This window comes from Cervus elaphus, chromosome 3 (genome assembly GCF_910594005.1).
Source record: "Cervus elaphus chromosome 3, mCerEla1.1, whole genome shotgun sequence".
Lineage (NCBI taxonomy): Eukaryota > Metazoa > Chordata > Mammalia > Artiodactyla > Cervidae > Cervus > Cervus elaphus.
In genome coordinates this window covers 42,883,132-42,902,273 of record NC_057817.1, presented here as the reverse complement: position 1 = coordinate 42,902,273, position 19,142 = coordinate 42,883,132, and the positions used below count along the sequence as shown (strand labels likewise).

The 19,142-nt window shown below is 39.5% G+C and overlaps 2 pseudogenes; one reads left to right on the top strand and one right to left on the bottom strand.

Annotated features, from left to right (window-relative positions):
• Positions 1-10,106: 10,106 nt before the first annotated feature.
• LOC122686512 lies at positions 10,107-10,211 on the bottom strand (annotated as a pseudogene).
• A 2,380-nt stretch (positions 10,212-12,591) lies between these two features.
• On the top strand, positions 12,592-18,466 carry LOC122683710 (annotated as a pseudogene).
• Positions 18,467-19,142: the final 676 nt, after the last annotated feature.

Below are 19,142 nucleotides of genomic sequence, written 5' to 3'. Positions count from 1 at the left end.
GATATTAATCACCAACAACCTTGGTGATTATTGACACTTATCAGCCCCAAGACAGCAACAGTCCTCTGTTGAGTCAGAGAACTCAACAAAATAACCTTTACTGAGTAGCTAGTATCTTCCATCAGTTTCTAATGTATTTATTGTTCCACAATTTGCCAACTTTGAAGCCTAGCACTCTTTTCCTCTGTCTTGCTGCTAATCTAAAAGTATATTGTTCTTTGGTCAAGATAATCTGTAAGTCCAAGTTCTAGCCATGTTTTTAAGTTACTCCTGCTAACATTTCTCATAAGTATATATGAGATGTACATGTTAATGAACTTGTTTACTTTTCTCTTGTTAATCTTTTGTACAGAACCCCAGCCAAAAACTTAATAAGGTAAAATGAAACAAATGTTTCCTAATGTACAGTTTCTAGTGATGAGGATGAGACAGTGAAAGATCGGAAGACTCCACTGTCCTTGGAGACTGCAGTTGGGATATGGGATAACTGACAACAGACCTAAGAATTTTTACCACGTCAGTCTCCCAGCTCTGTCTGTAGTGCAGTTGAGAGAGGAAGATAACAAATTTTCCTTGTCCCTACCTTTGTGAATTCACATTGGCAGAAGAAAAACATCTGTGACAATAGATCTTGAATTGGGACTCTTGTGAATTTGGTTTTGGTAATCAACACCTATGGTTATTGATTCTTAGCCTCCCTGAAGGAGTCATGCTTTCCTTTGTTGCTGTCATTTGTCAGAAGAATGAGAAACATAAGATGAGAATCTCCATTTGTTTTATGTGGTTGAGAACTTGGCCTTGTCACCAGTGAGAATATTCCCTCTGGATCCTGCCACTGCAGGGGTGCAGGTTATCTGTCAGGCTTGCATCAGCAGCCACCCAGCCAGCTAGGAGCCTAAGACACGAAGTGACAAGTAACATTCTCTTTGTCTAACCATGTCAGCTTTTAGAGGAGTTTGAATAAAGTATCCAAGTCCATAAGAGGCCATAAGGGCCTCTACTTTTGTTGCCTGGTTTTGAGGGGAAAACTCTCTTGGTAATATCATCTTCTGGTAACACAGGTTAGGAGGCCAGTGATTTAAAGTGTCACTTGGCGGGAGACAGAGGTTTCTTTGCCACCTGTGACATGGAAGGTCTTTGCTTTCTTAGGCTTTCTCTGGAGAGGCTCTGCATCTTGAGAGGGCTACATTTCTTAGGGGATACCTCTTGTGTCCATGGGTAAGCCCTAATATTTTTTTTTTTAATTTATTTATTTTAATTGGAGGCTAATTACTTTACAATATTGTACTGGTTTTTTGCCAAACATCGACATGAATCAGCCACGGGCGCATGTGTGTTCCCCATTCAGAACCCCCTCCCACCTCCCTCCCCATCCCATCCCCCAGGGTCATCCCAGTGTACCAGCCCTGAGCACCCTGTCTCATGCATCGATCCTGGACCGGCAAACCACTTCACATATGATAATATAGGCGTTTCAACGCTACCCTCTCAAATCATCCCACCCTCACCTCCTCCCACAGAGTCCAAAAGACTGTTCTTTACATCTGTGTCTCTTTTGCTGTCTCACATACAGGGTCATCATTACCATCTTTCTAAATTCCATATATATGCGTTAGTATACTGTATTGGTGTTTTTTTTCTGACTTACTTCACTCTGTATAATAGGCTCCAGTTTCATCCACCTCATTAGAACTGATTCAAATGCATTCTTTTTAGTGGCAGAGTAACATTCCATTGTGTGTATATACCACAGCTTTCTTATCCATTCATCTGCCGATGGACAACTAGGTTGCTTCCAGGTCCTGGCTATTGTTAACAGTGCTGTGATGAACATTGGGATACACGTGTCTCTTTCAATTCTGGTTTCCTCGGTGTGTATGCCCAGCAGTGGGATTGCTGGGTCATATGGCAGTTCTATTTCCAGTTTTTTAAGGAATCTCCACACTGTTCTCCATAGTGGCTGTACTAGTTTGCATTCCCACTAATATTGGTTTTAAGTCATAAAAAGACTCACTGGTTTGAAGTCAGAGCTGAAATAGGTATACTGAAGATTTGGAGTTTTATACCTAAAAGGATTTTTTAATTTTTATTTATTTATTCATTTATTTATTTATGGCTAAACTGGGTCTTCGTTGCTGCAAGCAGGCTTTCTCTGGTTGCTGTGAGCAGGGGCTACTCTCTAGTTGTGGGGGGTGAGCGTCTCATTGCAGTGGCTTCTCTTGTTGCCAAGCATGGGCTCCAGGCCCCCGGGTTCAGGAGTTGCAGAGTGTGGTCTCAATAGTCGTGGTGCAAAGGCTTAGCTGCCCCTCAGCATGTGGAATTTTCCCAATCAGGGATCAAACCCATGTGCCCTGCATTGGCAGGAGGATTCCTAACTACTGGACCACCAGGGAAGTGCCTAAAAGGACTTTTTACAACTAAGCTATTTTATTTCTGGCTGTCCTGGGTCTTCACTGCTGCGCGAGCCTTTCTCTAGTTGTGCAGAGAGGGGGTTACTCTCTAGTGTGTGGGCTTCTCATTGTGGTGGCTTCTCTTGTTTTGGACCACAGGCCCAAGGGCACACGGGCTTCAATAGTCGGGATTCATGGGCTCAGTATTGCAGGTGCCAGCCTCGAGAGAACAGGCTCAGGCATTGTGGTGTACAGGTTTGGTTGCCCTGGAGCATGTGGGATCATCCTATATCAGGGATTGAACCCATGTATACTGCACTGGCAAGTGAAATCTTTACCACTGAGCTACCAGGGAAGACTGATAAAAGGATTTTTCAAAGAGCTCTAATCTGGACTGGTTCAAAACTGGGAAAGGAGTACATCAAGGCTGCGTATTGTCACACTGCTTACTTCACTTCTACACAGAGTGATGTGTGCCTGCCTGCTGAGTCACTTCACTCGTGTCCAGCTCTTTGCGACCCTATGGACTGTAGCCCACCAGACTCCCCTATCCATGGGGATTCTCCAGGCAAGAATACTGGAGTGGGTTGCCATGCCCTCCTCTAGGGAATCTTCCCGACCCAGGGATCAAACCTGTGTCTCTTATGTTTCCTGCATTGGCAGGTGGGTTCTTTACCACTAGTGCCACTTGGGCAGCCCTCTATGCAGAGTACATCATGTGAAATTCTGGACTGGATGAAGCACAAGCTGGAATCAAGATTGCTGGGAGAAATATCAATAACCTCAGATATGCAGATGACACCACCCTAATGGCGGAAAGCAAAGAGTAACTAAAGAGCCTCTTGATGAAGGTGAAAGAGGAGAGTGAAAAAGCTGACTTAAAACTAAAAATTTTAAAAACTAAGATCAGGCATCTGGCCCCATCACTTCATGGCAAGCAGATGGGGGAAGAAATGGAAGCAGTGACAGACTTTATTTTCTTGAGCTCCAAAATTACTGTGGATGGTGAGTGCAGTCCTGAAATTAAAAGACGCTTGTTCCTTGGGAAAAAAGCTATGATAAACCTAGACAGCAAATTCGAAAGCAGAGACATTACTTTGCCAACAAAGGTCTATCCAGTGAAAGCTATGTTTTTTCCAGTAGTCATGTATGGGTATGAGAGTTGGACCATCCGTCTGAAGGCTGAGCACCAATGAATTGATGTTTCAAACTGCTGGAGAAGATTCTTGAGAGTCCCTTGGACTGCAAGGAGATCAAACTAGTAGATCCTAAAGGAAATCAACCCTGAATATTCACTGGAAGGACTGATGCTGAAGTTGAAGTTCCAATAATTTGGCCACTTGATGTGAAGTGTGGGCTCAATGGAAAAGACCCTGATGCTGGGAAAGATTGAGGGCAGGAGGAGAAGAGGGTGACAGAGAATGAGAAGGTGGGATGGCATCATCAACTCAGTGGACGTGAGTTTGAGCAAGCTCTGGGAGATAGTGAAGGACAGGGAAGCCTGGTGTGCACTAGTCCATGGGGTCACAAAGAGTTGGACACAACTGAGTGACTGAACAGCAACGACAATCTTAAACAAATGTCCTCTTGGTACCTATAGGAAGATCAGATTGAAGAAAGAGAGAGAGAGAAAGAAAGAAAAGAGAGAAGTACATACAGAATACCTTGGCTAGTGTGAGAAAAACTAAAACACTTCCTTAACAAGATTAGGAGGGGAATATCAGAGAAAAACTTCAAGAACTGCAAATGGCACTCAAGTAGGTGTAAAACTTATGTAAATATTGATAGCCGGGAAATAGCTTTGACAAAGGTCCAGAAAATGTACAGAAAGGCTTGATAGATTGTCCCTTACTCTGTAAGCAGACTTCATTAGGTCCAGACCCCCCATATTTGGGGCTGGTGCTACAAAATAAAAATTATCAAGCTATATTATCCCACCATCAAAGAAAAGAAAAACATTATCGTACTTATCCTAGATTTCCGTTAATAGGCAAATATGTCCCTGAGTTCCTTCTTAGATAAAACCTACAATTCTTTCTCAGTCCCTTGGAAATACTGACCTTACCATATCTTTAAAGTGTAAGCATCCAAAGAGATAAATGCTGACTAAAGCAAACATGGGACTGGAAAAAGAAAGAGAGAAATTTTATAAAGAATAAATAAATTGCTATTTGGTATTTCCATAAGCTCCCTTGCCCTAGATTTTGTTCACAGCTTCCATAAGATTATCTATTAAAGACAAGTAAAAATCTTCAAAGTACATTTCCAGAAGTGCTGGTAAAATGCTTCAGCCATCTGAATGGGTAAACTTAACTTGTTCCATCTGCCAGAAACACTGTTTAGATCCAGCTATTCTTTTATAATAATTATAAGAATATAACTATTCTTTTTGTTTTAATTTACAAATCATAGAAGTTTATTTCTCACAGTTCTGGAGGTTGAAAAGTCCAAGATCAAGGCACTGGCACTGTGAATTCTTCTACAAGTTCTCTTCCTGGTTGCAGCCAATGCCTTCTTGCTGCTCCTCACATGGTGGGAGGGTCTTTGTGGGGTCTGTTTTATGAGAATACTAATCCCATTCATGAAGGCTCCACCTTTATGACCTTAGAACTGCTCAAAGCCCTCATCTCCTAATATGTCATCTTTGGGGTTTTAGGATGTCAACATCTAAATTCAGGTGAATACAAACAATATAAATATTCTTTTATAAGTTCATCTCAAGATTCAGTGGTAATGTTTTGAAATTTTTATCTCTAAAAGGGAGTTAGCTTCTTGCCCTAGAAATTTGCTGCCAGTAGATAATTGCTTAAATGAATATTCTTATGTTGCAGGATTAGTTCTCAAGAATTTTCAGTGTTCTGGGACTCTGTCAAGTGATCTTAATTAGGAGTTCTGGGTTATTGAGAAAAGGGGAAATCTATTAACAGGTCTTCCTTGATTTACTATGGGGTTACATTCTGATAACCCATCATAAGTCAGAAATAACATTCTGAAATAACATAAGTCAAAAATGCATTCTATACACCTAACCTACCAAACATCATAGTTTTGCCTAGCATACCTTAAACCTCCCTGGGACACATTCATTAGCCTACAGTCAGGCAAAATCATCTGACACAAAGCCTGTTTTAGAGTGAAGTGTTGAATATTTCATGCAATATTGAATATGCTCTTGAAAGTAGAAGACAGAATGGTTGTCTGGGTACAGAATTGTTTTTAAGTATATTGGTTGTTTACCCTTGTAAACAAAAAGTAACACAAGCCTGGGAAAAGATCACATTTCAAACTCCAAGTATATTTTCTACTGAATGCATACCACTTTTACACCATCGTAAAGCTGAAAAACCATAAGCCATGTTGAAGTTGGCAGACCTTCTGTACTGTAACAGCAAATTCAGACACAGTGCATGCCATGTTCCAGGCATTATTTTAAAAAGCTTAATATGTATTAACTCACTTAACTCCCCTTGAGAAAGGTATTGTTAACATTGGCATTTTACAGATGAGGAAACAGAAATTCACTGAAGTTCAGCAGCTTGCCCACAGCCCCTCTGGGAGTGAGTAAAAGGCCACCCTGCCTTTCTACCTTCTTTTCCTGTAAGCTCTACCCAATACTTCAGTAAAACTACCTATTAAAGGCCCATCAGAATGCCTCTAACAGGAAGGTCATCTGAAAGCAGGCCAGTTAGTAGAGTTGGGATCTCCGGGAAATGGAAGGACAGGCTTGATGTCAGAGCGCTGTATCATCCTTTTGTTGTGTCTGTTCACTTAGCATTCCATTTAAGTGGTTATACTGAGTTACATAGAAGGAGACGCCTACCTGTGTTTTTGTTTATAGGTTCTGATGCGTGCAAGAGACTGACACAGCAGATAATTAAAACTTGTGATCATTGTACTCATTGTTACTAGGGTAATTCCCTGACTCCACCAGAAGAAGAGCTTCAGGGAGAAGTCACAGTTCCCAGGAGCCACCAAACACTTGCAAAGGCTGGAGTTTTACTTCCTTATCAAGAATGAGCCTCTCCAAAGAAACACGGGAAACTAAGTATGCAAATTCTTGAAAGTATACATTTGCCTAGTGTGAATCACTACTTGCTTAATTAGGTACTTAGTTAAGAAAACAGCTTTATATAAGGATGGGGGAGAAATAGGGACAGGAGGTGGTGGTGGAGATGGTGCTGGAAAGGAATGGGCAGGATAAATAACTGTTAGGGCAAATGTATTGATTCTATCCGCAGAGTTTTTTGGTTTTTAATTTTTATTGGTTTGGGAGTTTTGGAGGGTTTTTCAGGTTTTGGTGTCCTTTTGGTTTGTTTTTTGGCAGATCTTTCTCTTTAATTCTACAAGGTGAGAATGACCAAGCAGAAGACAGACCCTCTGATCTTAGTGATAGTTTCCAAAGGTATTTGTTACTCACCTGGGGGCTATTGAACTCTGAAATCTCCTCTTCTACTTTCTGAGAAAGGTGAGAATTCCATTTTTAAAAGTTTGCACACAGAAAACATCAGGATTCTGTACACTTCATAAGAAGTTGGGTTTTGGCTTTGTGTCAGGCAGAGAGTTCCTTTATCCAGGAGAGTTGGTTTTGATCCTTCTAGGCAACAAGGCTTACCTTGGATGCTCCTCTGTCTTCAGCGGCCACAGGTCTGCTTGCGGCCTAGAGTGTGCTCCCTCCCCTCACTTTAGCCAGCCTGCGTGGACACGGAAGATTAATTAAACCCTGTGCAGCTCCTTTTCTTTCAAGTTCTGCTTGAGAGAACGTTCTGATTTTCAAGTGAGAAAATTTGTTTAAGTTCTGGTCATTCTGGAGCAGCACCCTGAGGTGTCTTGCCACAAGTTAGAATCCTTGAATTATGGGCCGGGAGGTGACAGTTTAAATTAGAATCCTTTTCTTGCATGGGTGCTCTCTCAAGGAAAATGTTCCAAGTCCGTGACTTATAGGTAAAACTGAGCATGTCATTAAATGATGGAGGCTTAATAAAAAATGGAGGCTTCTCTTTGGGCTCAGTGGTAAAGAATTAGAGTCACTTGGACTTCAAGGAGATCCAACCAGTCCATCCTAAAGGAGATCAGTCCTGGGTGTTCATTGGAAAGACTGACGCTGAAGCTGAAACTCCAATACTTTGGCCACCTCATGCGAAGAGTTGACTCATTGGAAAAGACTGATGCTGGGAGGGATTGGGGGCAGGAGGAGAAGGGGATGACAGAGGATGAGATGGCTGGATGGCACCACCGACTCGATGGACATGAGTTTGAGTGAACTCCGGGAGTTGGTGATGGACAGGGAGGCCTGGCATGCTGCGATCCATGGGGTCGCAAAGAGTTGGACACGACTGAGCGACTGAACTGAACTGAACTGAAAGAATTAGCCTGCCGATGCAGGAGATGCAGGTTCGATCCCTGGGTCAGGAAGATTGCCTGGAGTAGGAATGGCAGCCCACTCCAGTGTTCTTGTGTGGGAAATGCCACAGAAAGAGGAGCCTGGTGGGCTGTAGTTCATGCGGTCATGAAAGAGTCAGACATGACTTAGTGACTGTAACAGCAGCAACAGTGAAAGATGCTTGTCTGAGAATTTACATGGCAGCCTTAGAAATCCAGGAACTTGACTGTCATCCTTCAGAAAAGCCCAAGCCTCATTTCTTTTGTTCCAGATAAATTTCCTGCAGGCGTTTATGTGTTTGGGAAGGGTACGTGCTTCAAGGAAGACAAGGCACTAGCGTGCAGGGTGTGGGTGAGGCTGGAATGGTGTTCCTGTCCCCTGTGTCATGCCTGTCTCACCCTCATGCCATCATCCACCTCCAGCTTGCTTTTAAAATTTTTGTTCTTTTTCAAGCAAGGCGAGCCAAGCAGAGGCACTGTGGTTCTTGGGGGATAAGTTGTCACAAAGCTCATAGTTGGGAAAGGGTGGTGTTTAAGATCTGTTAGATTATATTTCAAGACAAAAGAGAGTAATTACTCTATTTCTTTACGGACCACTTGCAGAACTACTGGAGGCACTGACTTTCAAAAAGAAGATTTTTCTTTACAATATTGTGGTGGGTTTTGTCCAACTAATAAAAATAAATGAAAAAAAAAAACAATAAAAAAAAAGATTTTTTGATACTCCCCAAAGTTGATATTAAGGGTGCTACTTTAACAGGCACCCCATATTTTCTCGAATATTAACTGTAAATCTTAGAGCTCTGCAGAGTATTTCATAGCCTGAAGGGATATATCCATGTGCACAGTCCTCTAATCTTTAAAAAAAATTACTTCCATATTGAGAGGAATGGCCAGCCTGCAAAGAGATTCCCTATCCTGCCTCACTTAGCCCTGGAAAGGATTCAGTTCAGTTCAGTTGCTCAGTCATGTCCGACTCTTTGCAAACCCATGGACTGCAGCACGCCAGGCCTCCCTGTCCAATACCAATTCCCGGAGTCTACTCAAACTCATGTCCATTGAGTCAGTGATGCTATCCAACCATCTCATCCTCTGTCCTCCCCTTCTCCTCCTGTCTTCAATCTTTACCAACATCAGGGTCTTTTCAAATGAATCTGTTCTTCCAATCAGGTGGCCAAAGTATTGGGAGTTTCAGCTACAGCATCAGTCCTTCCAATGAATGTTCAGGACTGATTTCCTTTAGGGTAGACTGATTGGATCTCCTTGCAGTCCAAGGGACTCTCAAGAATCTCCAACGCCACAGATCAAAAGCATCAATTCTTCGGCGCTCAGCTTTCCTTATAGACTAACTCTCACATCCATACATGATCACTGGAAAAACCAAAGCTTTGACTAGACAGATCTTTGTTGGCAAAGTACTGTCTCTGTTTTTTAATATGCTGTCTAGGTTAGTCATAGCTTTTCTTCCAAGCAGTAAGCATTTTTTAATTTCATGGCTGCAATCACCATCTGCAGTGATTTTGGAGCCCAAAAAAATAAAGTCTGACACTGTTTTCACTGTGTCCCCATCTATTTCCCATGAAGTGATGGGACCAGATGCCATGATCTTAGTTTTCTGAATGTTGAGCTTTAAGTCAACTTTTTCACTCTCCTCTTTCACTTTCATCAAGAGGCTCTTTAGTTCTTCTTTACTTTCTGACATAAGGGTGGTGTCATCTGCATATCTGAGGTTATTGACATTTCTCCTGGCAATCTTGATTCCAGCTTGTGCTTCTTCCAGCCCAGCGTTTCTCATGATGTACTCTGCATATAAGTTAAATAAGCAGGGTGACAATATACAGCCTTGACATACTCCTTTTCCTATTTGGAATCAGTCTGTTGTTCCATGTTCAGTTCTAACTGTTGCTTCCTGACCTGGTAAGCAAGAATGTGAAGTCACTCAGTCATGTCCAACTCTTTTGCGACCCTGTGGACTGTAGCCCACCAGGCTCCTCTGTCCATGGGATTCCCCAGGCAAGAATACTGGAGTGGGTTGCCATTTCCTTCTCCAGGGGATCTTCCCGACCCAGGGATCGAACCCGGGTCTCCCTCATTGCAGGCAGACACTTTAACATCTGAGCCACCAGGGAAGCAAGAATCGTTGGATATAAATGGTGTTTCTGGCAGATGGAACAAGTTAAGTTTACCCACTCAGATGGCTGAAGCCTTTTACCAATATTCGTGGGAAGACATTTTAAGGTTTTTATGTGCCTGTTTTTAACTCTTATTTTTAAATGGGGGAAAATTGCTTTACAATGTTGTGTTGGTTTCTGATGTACAACAGCAGAGATCAGCCATAATTATACATGTATCATCTCCCTCTTGAACTCAGAATTATTCTTCTCCACAGAAACTTTTAGTAAAAGGTGAAAGATTTATATGATAGGAAGAGAAGCAGAATATTACTTGCCTTTAATAGATAACCTTATGGGGGCTGTGGATAAAATTTGTGGCAGTTACGGAAGTTATGGAAATATCAAGTAGCAGTTTGCTTTTTAAAATCTCTCTCTCTTTTTGTTTGGTTTCTTCCCCAGTCCCAAGGGTGCTTTAGCCAACCATTTGGATGCTCTATTTCAAAGATATGATAAGATCAATATTTCCAAGGGACTAAGAATCTTAAGAAGGATTTTTATCTAAGAAGTTTTATCTAAGAAGGAAGTCAGGAACATATTTGCCTGTTATCAGAAATCTAGGATAAGTACTATCATCTTTTTTATTTTCTTTAATAGCCTGTAGATTAGTTCAATATTTTTTGTGTGTGAAGTGCCGTCCCCAAATACACAAAGGTCTGGACCTGGTGGGGTCTGCTTACAGAGTAAGGGACAATAAATCAAGCCTTTCTGTACATTTCCTGGACCTCTGTCAAAGCAGTTTCCAGGCTATCAATATTTACATAAGTTTTATACTTGCTGTGTGCCATCTGCAGTTCTTGACATTTGTTCTCTGATCTTCCCCCTCTTAATCTTGTAGAAGCAATATAGGCCCCTTATAATGTCTTTATAAAGACAAACTTCCCTGAGACCCAGCGTAGTTAGTTAGACAAGGAAAATATTGCCTGTTACTTCATGTCTTAGGGTCCTAACTAGTTACTGAGGCAAGCCTGGCAGACAACCTGCATCCCTCAAGTGGCAAAAATGAGAAGGAATGTTCTCACTGGTTACAAAAGTTCTCAGTACATGAAACAAGACAAATAGAGATTCTTGCTTGAACGTTTTTCATTCTTATGACAAATGAGAGAGACAAAGGAAAGCATGATTCTTTCTGGGAGGCTAAGAATCAATAACAGTAGGTGTTGATGACCAAAAACAAATTCACAAGAGGCATGATTCAAGATCTATTTTCACAAATGTTTTTCTCCTGCCAGTGTGAATTTGGAAAGGAACAGAGAAGGAGAAATTTTTATCCTCCTCTCTTGAGTGCACTACAGAGAGCTGGGAGACGGACATGGTAACAATTCTTACCTTCCGCTGGCCTGTTGTTGATTATCCCATATCTCAACTGCAGTTTGAGGAGAGAGGAGTGTTCTAGCCTTTCCCTGTCCATCCTCATCACTAGAAACTGTACAGGAAGAAACGTGTTTCCTTTTGCCATTTTAGAGTTTTTGTTTGGGTCTCTGTAACAAAAGATTAGCAAGAGAAAAGTAAACAAGTTCATTAACATGTACATCTCATATATACTTATGAGAAATGCTAATAGGCATAACTCAAAAACATAGCTAGAACTTAGACTTACAGATTATCTTGACCAAAGAACAACATACTTTTAGAGTAGCAACAAGACAGGAAAAGAATGCTAGGCTTCAAGGCTGGCAGATTGTGGGATGATAATAAATACATTAAAAACTAATGGAAGATGCTAGCTACTCAGTAAAGGTTGTTTTGTTGGGTCCTCTGGTGCTGTCTTGGGGCTGATAAGTGTCAAGGGTTGTTGGTGATTAATATCTGCACAAATTTATGTTCTGCTTTCAGGAAATTAGGAGAAGGGTGGAGAATTTTTCTTGGATTTGCTTCTTTTCAATTGCCTCAGCTCAAAATAATCCTTGTGCCAGAGGGGAAGATTTTTGGGTGGCATATATGGTTATCCTTCTGTGAGTTTTACTGTTCAGTTCTTTTGCTTTGCAATGACCCTTTATGTTCTAACATGGAAATGTGAAGTAAGGCACTGTCAGAAAGGAGTTAGGAATGTTGTTCTCATGAGCTTACTTATCATAGTAAAACACTGATTTATAAATTAAGGTTTTACAATAGACACCAAAAAAGTTAGTAGAGGAATCTGGTTGAACAACATGGTGTGGTGCTACATGCCTATCAGAACACCGGGCAGGATGTCATGTTGTTCTGTGGAAAATATATATAAAATAATTTTACGTGAAAAAGAAGACAACAGAGTGAAAGCACATAAAGAAATTTAATGAAAAAAAATTAATGAAATATTAGAGTTCATTTTCAGTTGGATAAAATATTCATTCAGGAATCTTTTTCTTTATAGTTACTCAAATTTGTAATAAAATAGAAGGAAGTTCTTCTTTGGGCTATAGTGCTAGACCCAGTTCTTCCTGCAAGGTCATTAAGCAATCTCATTTTATTATTTTCATGCTGGTTAATAATTAGGATATCAGCATATTCCTTTAAACAGAAGGAAGAAAACTTTGGTCAGTGGACCAAAACACAGGCCCTGCTTTCCATGTGTCACGAGGGTGGAGCCCCCAAACTAGTCAGAGAAGAGGGAAGTGAAAAGATGTTAAATACCAAGTGCAGCCTGGATATCTGGCTTGTCAGTCAACATGAACGCTCTCCTTTTTCTGGGCCTTCTCCTCCTTTCTGTCACTGTTCAGGGCAAGAAATTTCAGAAGTGTGAGCTTGCCAGAACTCTGAAAAGACTTGGATTAGATGGCTATAAGGGTGTCAGCCTGGCAAACTGTAAGTTAACTATTCTTCCTCCTTGCAAATAGTGAGTTAGCCAGGTGTGGAACAGATACTAATAGAGGATGAATAATAAGAAAGGGATGTTGTGTAATAGACTTTCCTTATTTCTTTGAGGTTTTGTACATTCACAGTGGTTAAAACATCAATGGTTCCTTTAGAATCGGATATACCAGGTGAAGGAATGAGGCATGGGCGGGTCAAATTCTATACCATTCTAAGCATGCCGGGTACTGCTATACTCCTCTAGAGCCACTGAATTTGCCAGCTGGGATATGGAGGCTGACTATAAGATATATTTCAGCACCTGAGATATGTCTGTCAAGCCCTTGGTATTTGACTCTAGCCATTTCCAGTTTGGAACTTGAGTTCTACAAGCCTGAGTGAGGCAGTATTTTTCTCATTTTTAATCCCACTACCATGATGTTGGGCAAAGTTTTTTAAAAATTTCATTGAACTCTTAAAACAGGGACAAAAGGAACCTATTTCCCCTCAATCAATATCTATATAAGGACCCGTGAAATGCAGTATGAAATGACATTTTATTATTCTGACTCTAGTTGATGAATTATTTTTCATTTGCTTCCACAAAATTCAAGATGTGTCTGAAGGAAAAGTGACTCTGTATTTTAGTCCATATTTGTCAGTCATCACTGTATTTTTCAGATTGAATTCAGACATTTCTCCTCCATAACTATTTTTGAATGAATGAGTAACTGGCTAGAAGGATGCATGGATAATATAGTCTTTCCTATTCTATGACTCTTTTCAGGATTCTAATTTGATATCCAAATTCAACTTTAAGTATCATAAGAAATTTTTTTTCTCCCAGAAAAAAATACTTAAAAATGTTTTTTCCCTAATAAAAGTATTTTTCCATTAGCATATGTATATGCCACTAATTGGGATTTCCAGATGGCTCAGTAAAAAGAAACCATCTGCTGATGCAGGAGACTCAAGAGACATGGGTTCAAGACCTAGGTTGAGAGGAGGGCATGGCTACCCACTCCAGTATTCTTGTGTGGAAAATCCCATGGACCGAAGAGCCTGGCGGGCTATAGTCCATGGGGTTGCAGAGTCGGACATGACTGAAGCGACTTACCTCACACATATGCCGCTAATGACTGAATCCACTCAACTCTGTCGATTTTTCTATTCTAGGCTGAATCTTACATGAGGGATGGGAGCAGGGGAAGGGTAATAGCAACGGAGGAAACAACTATTTTAATATTTTTAAAAATATGTCACTTGTTTCATTAGTATTAACAAATGTTTTGCTAACAAAAGCATTCTCTTAAGGGCCCTTTAACACGAAAGTGTTAAAATATTTTACAAGTAAAATACATCTTTATACTTATAAAACAAGTTGTTAGTAAAGTAGAATTAAATAGAACTAATTATGCTGTGATGTATAAGTTATGTAGTATTGCTGTTTATTACTATTTTTTTCAGGGATGTGTTTGGCCAGATGGAAAAGCAATTACAACACATGTGCTACAAACTACAATCATGGAGACAAAAACACTGATTATGGGATATTTCAAATCAATAGCCACTGATGGTGTAATGATTGCAAAACCCCAAGAGCAGTTAATGCCTGTCGTTTACCCTGCAGCGGTAAGACAAGATAATGTGGCGTGATGGCACAGGACTCACCTGGTTATACCTGTTGGGTTATCCAAAAAGTTCGTTCAGGTTCTTCCATAAATATCTTATGGGAAAATTGGAATGATCCTTTAGGTCAAGAGTCAATAGAACTAAAAAGGTCTTGAAGGGCTCATCAGGGACCTAAAACAACTCCATCTTAACTTCTAGAAGCTCTTTACTTTGCTCCTCATAATTCCTCAAGTAAGAAATTAAAGAGCTGGTGTCATAAAAGTTTGCTGTTTGCTAACATACAAGAGTTTCTGGAGTGACCTATCACTTCATCATAACTGGACATGTTGGTGCTTTGTAAAGAACAATCCCATTCCTCCTACTTTCCTTGTTTGTGGAGGTTTAGGGATAATTTGGTTGTGTGGGAGTTTGTTTTTTTTCCAATGTACCCTCCTTTATTGAAAAACAAAAGTATTAGTGGTTAACCAAAAAAGAGGAATATGTGTGGTCTTTTTAAAATATAATTTTTACTTTATATTGTGAAATGTTTTAAATATTTGGAAAATTAGAAATATTAGCATATAAACATCACTATGCTTATTGTATAGTTTTACAGTTATTCACATTTTGTCATATTTGCTTCTCTTATGTATATCATATATATGGGATTGTTTGCTGAGTGATTTTAAACTGATTTAGAAACATTATGACATTTCATTTCTAAATACTTTGGTTTGCATCTTCAAAAAATCCAGTGCCTGTATAAGCATAATCATTCTAACAAGCTAATTTACAGATTTGTGTAATTGGGGTGAAAAAAATATTCTATTGAGTTCCTTTTAAAGTAAAGATAACATATGAATCTTCAGTGCATAAAATATTGAAGAAATATTGCAAAACTGATAGTTATATTTTTAAATATGTAAAATCCAAATAAAAAGATCAGTCTTTAGAATATGATTTTGTATCCAGTTAATTTATTTTATACAAATATTTTACATTATAGCATAACCTGTGATCATTGAATAGAAATTCTTACTACCAAGAGATGCATGAACACTGGTAACTTTTGGTATCCGTGTCTTCTTTCAGAATCTACATCACTCATGTAAATGAATTAAAGCTATATTATGCACATTTGTATCCACATATGAACAAGTAAGCAATGGGTTTCAACATAAAAGAAATTGTACTAAATTTACAGCTTTACAATTTGCTCTTTATTACACAATGCTATTTTTGTTAACAAATACCCATCTTTATTATTATTTAAGATGAATAGACTTGTACTCTGTAGATATTCTATAATTTATCAATCCACTTCTTTTTTAACATTTCTTTGTTTATTTTTGGCCATGTGAAGTCTTAGTTGCCACAGGCAGGATCTTCATTGTGCCATGAAGGCTTCTCTCTAGTTGAGATGTGCAGGCTTATTTGCCCTGCAGCATTTGACATCTTCCTTCCCCCACCAGGGATTGAACTAGCATCCCCTGCTCTGGAAAGTGCACTCTTAACCACTGGGCCGCAAGGGAGTCCCTCAGTCTATCTCTTACTGTTAAGCACTTAGGCTGTTTCCATTTTCTCCTTTTATATTATCTGCTATGAAACATCTTATACACACGTCTTTGGGTACATACCATGACTTCTTTAGGATAAATTTCCATTAGGAGAATTGCTGAGTAAAAAACTGCTAGACTGTTTCTGCTTGTTTATTTTGTTTTTACACTGCCTAGTAAAGAGTCCCTTGTATCACATTAGTTAATAGTTCCTGAACATAAAATGACTTTGGTAAATGAGAAACAGAATGCTTTATTTCATACCAAATGGGATGGAATGAAGAAAGAGTTTTCCTCCAACATTAGCACAGATACATGGACTCTTAAAAAATAATATTAGTTGTTTTTTCCTCGGCCTAAGAGAAAGCTGACTTAACCTAAACTTAAAATGAAATTTCCATGAAGATTGTTTTCACTTCTCACCACTTCTTTCTCAGCTTTGCTGAAAGATGACATCACTCAAGCTGTAGCAAGTGCAAGGAGGGATGTCAGTGGTCCACAAGGTGTTAGATCATGGTATGGTTTTTTTCCCCTTTCCAGTTTTACTGAGATGTAATTGACATAAAGCAGTGTAAAAGTTTAGGGTGTACAGCATAGTGATTTGATTTATAGTCATCATGAAATGATTATCACAATAAGTTTAGTAAGCATCGATTATCTCATATGAATACAAAGTTAGAGAAATAGAAGAAAAAAATTCTGTGTGGGATGAAAAGTCTTAAAATTTACTCTCAACATCCTTTATATACATATAACATATAACAGTGTTAATTATATTTATCACGTTGTATATTGTATTGTTGTGGTTGTCTAGTCGCTAAGTCGTGTCTAGATCTTTTAGGACCCCATGGACTGTAGCCTGCCAGGCTCCTCTGTGCTTGTGATTTCCTAGGCGAGAATACTGGAGTAGGTTGCCATTTCCTTCTCCAGCGGGTCTTCCCGACCCAGGAATCAAACTTGTGTCTCCTGCACTGTAGCCTCAATCTTCTGCCACTGGGCCACCAGGGAAGGTCTGTTGTACATCACATCCCTGCTATAATCTTATACCTGGAAGCCTGTAGTACCTTCCACTGCCTTTGTCCAGTTCCTCACCCCTCACCCCACCCTCAAGCCCCACTCTGGCTAAGCACAAATCTGACCACTCTTCTGTGAATCTCTTTGTACGCTTGTGTTCGAAATATAATGGACCTACAACACTGTGTAGATTAGTCTTTAGATCAAGACTAATCTTGTTTGTCTTTAGTTCCTGTCATAGAGCTCAGTGTGTGTTAAGCACGAAAGAGGAGAGCTGATCCATCCTGCTGTGATGAGAGAAGTGAGGGAATATTCCCAAAGACCAGGGTAAAACTGCAGCTTGACATTTATGCTAAACAGTGTATTACATAGAAACAATATTTTACCAGATTCAGAATCTTACTCTTTTACTACTCATTTTTTTTAAGGGAATTTCTAGAGGCTTTAAGATTCTCCACACAATACCAATACCTTGTCATATCTTGAAATTCGTTTTGGAATGAAGTCAATGTGGACTGCATTTTGCAGAGCTGGTGTGGACTGCACAAAATTCAACGTTTGTGTTCAGCGTTCTGTGCCCTACTGAAGGCTTGGGGGAGATGTGAAGTCCTTGGTATACATATCCCCAGTTAAACAGCAATCCTTGCAACTGTCTGTAACTTGTATTTCCTGTTGATAAACTATTTTGTTCTCTCAAAGGATCTGAAGTATCGATAAGACAATGAAGATATGTTTCAAGCTTCTTACCATATGTTTCATCTTTTTCTTCAGGATGGCTGGAGAAACAAGTGTCAAAACCAAGATCTCAGGAATTATGTTCAGGGTTGCATAGTGTAACAGTGGAGTTTTCCCTTCAGCTCATTTTGTCTCTTTTTGGTATTAAGGAAGCAATAGTTGAGTAAAAGTTTACACTACCACTTTTCAAACAAATAATGTTTTTATAGAAGCAGGAGCATGCAGTGTTTCTTCTAAGAGGCTTGATGTTTACCTCACTTGTTTATTGTTTGATATTAGGTCTACAATATTTTTCAGCTTGCTAACAGAACTAATGCTGGTGAATATTTGTCTAAAATCTTCATTATCAAATGTATCTTTAGTACATTCAGTTCTTAATCAAAGAAATAACCCAGACTTAATCTTGAATGATACAAGTACGCTCCAGTATTCAACAAAAATATAACAGAAGAGTATCTTTAAACAAATTGATCTTAGGCAAAGTCCCACCTGTGTAGGCATGTGAACCTTCATCTGTTCAGTCAAAAGGAACAGAATGTCAAATGGCTAAAAATGAAAACAGCTCAAATTAAGAATTTTGTCTTCAACAGTGTGGCCTTTGGTTTAAATGCTTTAGTAGAAATGTTGCATTTACACAGCTTTTTAAAAATAAACTCACAATTTATACATCAGCCTATTTTAGCCTTTGTGAAGAACTCATTTATGCATCTTGCTGATCCTGAAGGAATATAAAGAAGGATTAGATGAGTCGTTGATTTTCCTTAGTCTTATTAGCTTAAATTCATGCATTATGACTAAATTCAGAGGCAGATGAGTTTGCAAGCATTGAATAAATTGCTATTAAACAGATGTGACTTTATGTATGCTTTAAAATAATTTTTTTTTCATTAGAAGCTTTGCAACTCATACCTTGTCTTTTCTTTGTTTAGAGCCATTTAATATTTCTGAAGAAATACATATGCATATATTGGGGAAATAATGATCTGACACTTAGTATTTCCTACATCCTTACCTGTACTGGAACGGCTGGATATTGCTAGAGAAATCCATAAGCATGCTGACATATCTCACTTAACTAAAAAAAATTTTTTTTTGGCTGCACTGTATAGCCTCTGGGATCTTAGTTCCTCAACCAGGGCTTGAACCTACCCCCTGAACAGTGAAAGCATGGAGTCTTAACCATGGGTGTTTGTATTAGTCGCTCAGTCATGTCCGCTCTTTGCAACCCCATGGACTATAGCCCGCCAAACTCCTACATCCATGGAATTCTCCAGGCAAGAATACTGGAGTGGGTTGCCATTTCCTTCTCTAGGGCCTAACCATGGAACCACCAAGGAATACCCCTCACCTTAGATTCATGAACATAAATTTAAATGGGCCCTCAAGTCGGCCTAGTCATCTTAGTCACTTCTCTGCAATCCTTCTGTGTTGGTGTCCCCACTCTCCAAAGTGACGGTCACTGTTTTCTTTTTCTTTTCTTTTTCTGACTGTCACTATTTACTTCTCTCTTT